The following is a 7,194-nucleotide window of genomic DNA, read 5'->3' on the forward strand; positions in this document are numbered from 1 at the left end:
CGAGGGCGGTCCCACGACGCCTGGGACGCCGGCCGGCCTCAGCCACCCTTCGGCCTCCCGCGGGCCCGGCCCCACCGCCGGGGCCTACGTGAGGCGCCCCCGCCGCCGGGGGCCGCCCCGTCCACCCAGCCACCCGTCTGCCTGTCTGGTCTGCTCCGGGACCCACGTCCCGAGGGAACGCGCCCGAGAGCGGCGGCGGCCCCCACCCATGCCCGCACGCCACCACCGGCTGCGGCTCGGGACGGGAGCGAGCGGAGAGCCAGCCGCTCGCGGCGGGGCGGAGCCCGGACAGGGCCGGGCCCTCTCCCCACCCCAGCACGCGACGGGAGAACCACGCGCACGCTCGCGCACACGCGCGGCCCCGCGCCCAACGACGGCCCGGCCGGGCGTGACCCTCCCCCGACTCGGAGGGGGGAGGCGCCGGCCGCGGTAGGCAAAGAGCGGCTCTGCCCACGCGCCACGGTGGTGGCGTCCGTGGCTACTACGCGCAGAGGAGGGGCGGCGGCTGGGGGGTCCGGTACCCCAAGGCACCCTCTCGGATCGCTAGAGAAGGCTTTCTCACCGAGGGCGTGTCGCCCCCGCCCATCGTCCGCCATCGGGCCCACCAAGGCGCTTACAGACACCATGGCCACACAACGCAGGAGGGGTCTGCGGTAGAGGTAAGGCCTAGAGCAAGTCGGAGCGTCCGTGGTCAGGGCCGCGAGCCCGCGCTGCCCCGGGCTCGCCATCTCCGGCCACACTGGGCTTAGCTAGGGATCTAAAAGGCCCCTGTGCGGCTCCCAAGTCAGTGCCTCCCCTCAGGCCGAGACCAAGGGAGGCAGAGACTGGGACGGAGGTGCCGATCAAACAGCACCTCCCAACCAAAGAGCCAGCATCACGCCGCTGGCTCGGCCCGCCACGATCACTCCCACACCCGCGTGGAAACCCCAGCAAGGGGAACACGCGGGCACGCGCCCGAGCCTGCCCGCCCCCACACGGCACGCCGTGGGGGGGGGCGACGAGGCACCCGTCCCCCCCGAGGGGGACGGGCACGCCTCCCTTACCGACTCGACCCCCCGCTTCTCAGACACACCAGCGCAGCGGTCACCTGAGGAGGGCGACGGGAACAGGGAACGACACCGCCAATCGGCCTCAGGCGCCTGAGGGACGACCTGGAACACTCCAGGGGCACCGCCAACGGCCGGGGGAGCGCGCTCACGCGTCCAAGAAGGCGCGCGGCGCGGCGGCAACACGGCCCGCCCCACCGTGGGGAGGGCCGCCCGCGAGACACAGCCAAGAGGCACAGGCGGAGCATCCGCCGCGTCACGGAGACCCCGACACCGCCCACGCCACAAGGCACGGGGCGGGGGAGCGAGGTCGGGCCGGATTCCGCACCCCTGCCACCTCCCACACGCCACTCGCAGCGGGGGAGAACGGGCGAGGGGGCCCGCGGGCAGAGCGAGAAGAGCGGTCCCGTTCGCCATGAACGTCCGTCCCTCGTCTGGCACGGCTTAGGCCCGGCCCGGGAGAGCACAGCATCACCACATCGATCAGCAGCATAACGCGAGGGATCCCCGAGCAAGGGAAGGCCGGCGAGGACAGCGAGCGGAGGAGCCTGCTTCAGCCTCACCGGCCCCCCTCCTCCTCTAGCAAGCGCGGGCGACGACCCCAGGACGAGAACGCCTGACACGCACTGGCACGGAGCCGGCGGGACGGGGTAAGTCGCGACCGCACCCGGGTGCCGGCAGCAGGGAGTGCACGTGGTAGAGGACCCCGCGCCCCTAACCCCGCCGCCCTCGGGTACCAGAGACCGGAGGTGGCACCACGGTCGCGGGGACGCCTGGAACGCACAAGAGCCGGCGCGCAGGCCCCAGCGGGCGGCTCAAGCGGCGGGGGTGGAAACGGGCGTCCGGTTCTCGGCCAGAGCCCGGAGACCTCCCCGCACACGCATCCAGGCACCCGGAAGCTCTCGGGCGACTGTCACCCGAGCAGAGCGTGTCAGCACTTATCTGGCGGCACAAAACCACCCATTCAGGGGCAAGAATCGCCGCGCCCGGAGACGGGGCCCACCCACGGATCACGAGGGGAACCCCTGGATCACGGCCACGGCCACCAGACCCCAAGCACGACCCCATCGCCACCAGGCCCGGAGCTCCCGGGGCCATCTGGTCGACCCCAGAAGCGTGGCGGCAGGGGGAGCCGGGGACAGCCTCCCCGGGCCGCCCGCGCGGGCCGGGACCGGTCGGTCCCTCCCTCTGAGTCGCCGGGTCAGGACTTAGAAAAGAATTCCACGGAGGAGCCTCCGGCGACCGGGCCCGGGGCGGGACCGTGGCTCCCGTCCCTCAGCCGGGGCTCCACCTACGCCTCGAGCCGGCCCCCTCCCACCTCCGGACAAAGACGCGACCCGCGAAACTCGGAGAGAGAAGTCCGGTCCGACGGCCCGGACCCACCCCGGGCACGCGTCCCGGCCGGGGACGCCCTCCCCGGCCCGCCCTCGAGGGCTCCCGGGGCCGGTCCACGCTCTTCTCCAGGGCGGGACTTGGACAAAAAACTGCCACGGAGGAGGAGGCATCCGAGGACCGGGCCCGGTCCCCACCGCCAGAGCCGGTCGACTCGGAAGACCAGTGGGGAAAAGGCCAGCCCGGCGGCCGAGCCCGTCGCGCCCTCCACGGGCCTCCCCCGCAAGGCCCCGGCCGGTCCCCCACCTCCGGAGCGGGGCGCGGAAAGGGGATCGGCGACGCGGAAGGCCCGACCACCGGGCCGCCCTCAGGACGACGGCCGGGCACGGGACGAGTTCCCTCGCCCGTTCCCCCGCGGTGGCCCCCCACCCCCTCCCGGGGACGGAGGGGCACCGGCGGCTGCTGGTCGACCCGTCCGGGAGGCCCCACACCCCGGCCGGCACCGGGCGGCGCGGCGACAGCCACCTCCCTCAGTAGCCTGCACCTCCAATCTCCGGCGAGCGGGCGTCGCGCTCACGCACCGGCGCCACCGGGCCAGATCCCGCCAGCGACGCCGGCCTCCCGGGACTCTGCCTCGGTCACCGCGGCCGAGTCCCGTCCCTTGGCCCGCGTCGCCGGAGCTCCGGAGGAAAGAGACGATATAAAAGCGGCCGCCAGGTGGCACCCGGCGACCGGCGACCGCCTCAGCGGGACGGAGCCGGAGCGCGGGCCCGCCGGGGAGCACAGCCGGGCCGCCGGGCCGCCAGATCCCGTCCCGGCGCCCCCTCGGACCCAGCCTCCCGGCCCAGCTCGGCCCCGGGGCGTCCGCCCGCGGGCTCCCGGCCGCCAAGGCGCAGCCCCAGCCGCAGGAGGGGGACCCGGAAAAGGTTTCTCGGGCGCTCACCGGGAAGGGGACGGGGAGAGTTCCCCCAGAGAGGCCAGGGGTCGGCCCGGGCCGGGCTGAGCCGGTGCGGCCGGGAGGCCGCCGCTTCCCGGAGCGGCCGGAGCGCCCCCGGGGCTCCCGGGAGGACTTAGAAAATCAGGGCGGGCGGGGACGGTCAAACCGAAACCAGGCACGTCATCCGAGAAGGACCGTGATGACGGGAGGAGGAAAGCTTTCAAGCGCAGAGGGTCTGTCGAAGGCAGGCGGAGAGTCTACCCGCTGAAACGGACGAAGATGGGAAAAAGAGGCTAGCTGAGGTGCCGACATTTAAGGAAATTAAAAAAAAAAAAAAAAGCACGAGGGCGTGGAGAACTGGGGGAAAATCAACACTGAGAAATCTACCCTCTGAAACTGACGAAGATGGGCAACAGGGGCTAGCTCGGGTGGCAATCTTTAAGCAGAACACACACACACACACACACACACACACACACACAAGCGCGTAGAGACCTGGGGAAAAAGCAACGCTGAGAAATCTACCCTCTGAAACTGACGAACATGGGCAACACAGGCTAGCTCAGGTGGCAATCGTTAAGCAAAAAAATAAATAAATAAAATAAAAAACTACAATGGCGAGGAGACCCGGTGAAAAAGCAACCCTGAAAAAAGGTACCCTCTGAAACGGAGGAAGCAGGGCAACAGAGCCTAGCTCAGGTGACAATATTTAAGCCAAAAAGAAAGAAACAAAGAAACAAAGAAACAAAGAAAAGAGCAAGGGAGTGGAGACCTTGGGAAAGAGCGATACTGAAAAATCTAGCCTCTGAAACTGACAAAGATGGGCAACACACGTTAGCTCAAGTGCCAATCTTGCAAAGAAAACACACACACTCACACACACACACACACTGAGGGACGTGGAGACCTGGGGAAAAAGCAACACTGAGAAATCCACCCTCTGAAGCTGACGAAAATGGGCCACAGAGGCTAGCTCAGGCGGCAATCGTTAAGCAAAAGAAACACACAAGGGCGTGGAGACCTGGGGAAAAAGCAACACTGAGAAATCCACCCTCAGAAACTGAGAAAGAAGCGCAACAGAGGCTAGCTCAGGTGGCAATCGTTAAGCAAAAGAAACACACAAGGGCGTGGAGACCCGGGTAAAAAGCAGCACGGAGAAATCCACCCTCTGAAACTGAGGAACATGGGCAACAGACGCTAGCTCAGGTTGGAACCTTTAAGCAGAAAAGAAAGACACCAGGGCGTGGAGAGCTGGCGAAAAAAGCAACACTGAGAAAACTACCCTCTGAAACTGAGAAAGAAGCGCAACAGAGGCTAGCTCAGGTGGCAATCTTTAAGCAAAAGAAACACACAAGGGCGTGGAGACCTGGGGAAAAAGCAACACTGAGAAATCTACCCTCTGAAACTGATGAACATGGGCAACAGAGGCTAGCTCAGGTGGCAATCGTTAAGCAAAAGGAAAACACAAGGGCGTGGAGACCTGGGGAAAAAGCAACACTGAGAAATCCACCCTCTGAAGCTGACGAAAATGGGCAACAGAGGCTACCTCAGGTGGCAATCATTAAGCAAAATAATAAAATAAAATAAAAAACTACAATGGCGAGGAGACCCGGTGAAAAAGCAACCCTGAAAAAAGGTACCCGCTGAAACGGAGGAAGCAGGGCAACAGAGCCTAGCTCAGGTGACAATATTTAAGCCAAAAAGAAAGAAAGAAAGAAAGAAAGAAAGAAAGAAAGAAAGAAAGAAAAGAGCAAGGGAGTGGAGACCTTGGGAAAGAGCAATACTGAAAAATCTAGCCTCTGACTGACAAAGACTGGCAACACACGTTAGCTCAAGTGCCAATCTTGCAAAGAAAACACACACACTCACACACACACACACTGAGGGACGTGGAGATCTGGGGAAAAAGCAACACTGAGAAATCCACCCTCTGAAGCTGACGAAAATGGGCCACAGAGGCTAGCTCAGGTGGCAATCGTTAAGCAAAAGAAACACACAAGGGCGTGGAGACCCGGGTAAAAAGCAGCACGGAGAAATCCACCCTCTGAAACTGAGGAACATGGGCAACAGACCCTAGCTCAGGTTGCAACCTTTAAGCAGAAAAGAAAGACACAAGGGCGTGGAGACCCGGGTAAAAAGCAGCACGGAGAAATCCACCCTCTGAAACTGACGAACATGGGCAACAGAGGCTAGCTCAGGTGGCAATCGTTAAGCAAAAGAAACACACAGGGGCGTGGAGACCTGGGCAAAAAGCAGCACTGAGAAATCTACCCTCTGAAACTGACGAAGATGGGCCACAGAGGCTAGCTCAGGTGGCAATCGTTAAGCAAAAGAAACACACAAGGGCGTGGAGACCTGGGGAAAAAGCAACACTGAGAAATCCACCCTCTCAAACTGACGAACATGGGCAACACGGGCTAGCTCAGGTGGCAATTTTTAAGGAAAAATAAAAGGAAGTGCGTGGAGACCTGGGGAAAAAGCAACACGGAGAAATCCACCCTCAGAAACTGAGAAAGAAGCGCAACAAAGGCTAGCTCAGGTGGCAATCGTTAAGCAAAAGAAACACACAAGGGCGTGGAGACCTGGGGAAAAAGCAGCACTGAGAAATGTACCCTCTGAAACTGACGACGATGGGCAACAGAGGCTAGCTCAGGTGGCAATCTTTAAGCAAAAGGGAAACACAAGGGCGTGGAGACCTGGGGAAAAAGCAACACTGAGAATTCTACCCTCTGAAACTGCCGAAGATGGGCAACAGATGCTAGCTTTGGTTCAATATTTGAGCAAAAAAAAAAAAAAAAAAACACACACACACACACACACACAAGGGCGTGCAGAACTTGGGAAAGAGCAAGACTGAGAAATCTACCCTCTGAAACTGACAAAGATGGGCAACAGAGACTAGCTCAGGTGGCAATCGTTAAGCAAAAGAAACACACAAGGGCGTGGAGACCTGGGGAAAAAGCAGCACGGAGAAATCCACACTCTGAAACTGACGAAGATGGGCCACAGAGGCTACCTCAGGTGGCAATCATTAAGCAAAAATATAAAATAAAATAAAAAAACTACAATGGCGAGGAGACCCGGTGAAAAAGCAACCCTGAAAAAAGGTACCCGCTGAAACGGAGGAAGCAGGGCAACAGAGCCTAGCTCAGGTGACAATATTTAAGCCAAAAAGAAAGAAAGAAAGAAAGAAAGGTAGGAAGAAAGAAAAGAGCAAGGGAGTGGAGACCTTGGGAAAGAGCGATACTGAAAAATCTAGCCTCTGACTGACAAAGACTGGCAACACACGTTAGCTCAAGTGCCAATCTTGCAAAGAAAACACACACACTCACACACACACACACTGAGGGACTTGGAGACCTGGGGAAAAAGCAACACTGAGAAATCCACCCTCTGAAGCTGACGAAAATGGGCCACAGAGGCTAGCTCAGGTGGCAATCGTTAAGCAAAAGAAACACACAAGGGCGTGGAGACCTGGGGAAAAAGCAACACGGAGAAATCCACCCTCTGAAACTGACGAAGAAGGGCAACAGATGCTAGCTTAGGTTCAATATTTGAGCAAAAAAAAAAAAAAAAAAAAAACCCACACACAAGGGCGTGCAGAACTTGGGAAAGAGCAAGACTGAGAAATCTACCCTCTGAAACTGACAAAGATGGGCCACAGAGGCTAGCTCAGGTGGCAATCGTTAAGCAAAAGAAACACACAAGGGCGTGGAGACCTGGGGAAAAAGCAGCACTGAGAAATGTACCCTCTGAAACTGACGACGATGGGCAACAGAGGCTAGCTCAGGTGGCAATCGTTAAGCAAAAGGAAAACACAAGGGCGTGGAGACCTGGGGAAAAAGCAACACTGAGAAATCCACCCTCTGAAGCTGACGA

This window comes from Equus caballus, unplaced genomic scaffold, assembly GCF_041296265.1.
Source record: "Equus caballus isolate H_3958 breed thoroughbred unplaced genomic scaffold, TB-T2T unassigned-0002525, whole genome shotgun sequence".
Lineage (NCBI taxonomy): Eukaryota > Metazoa > Chordata > Mammalia > Perissodactyla > Equidae > Equus > Equus caballus.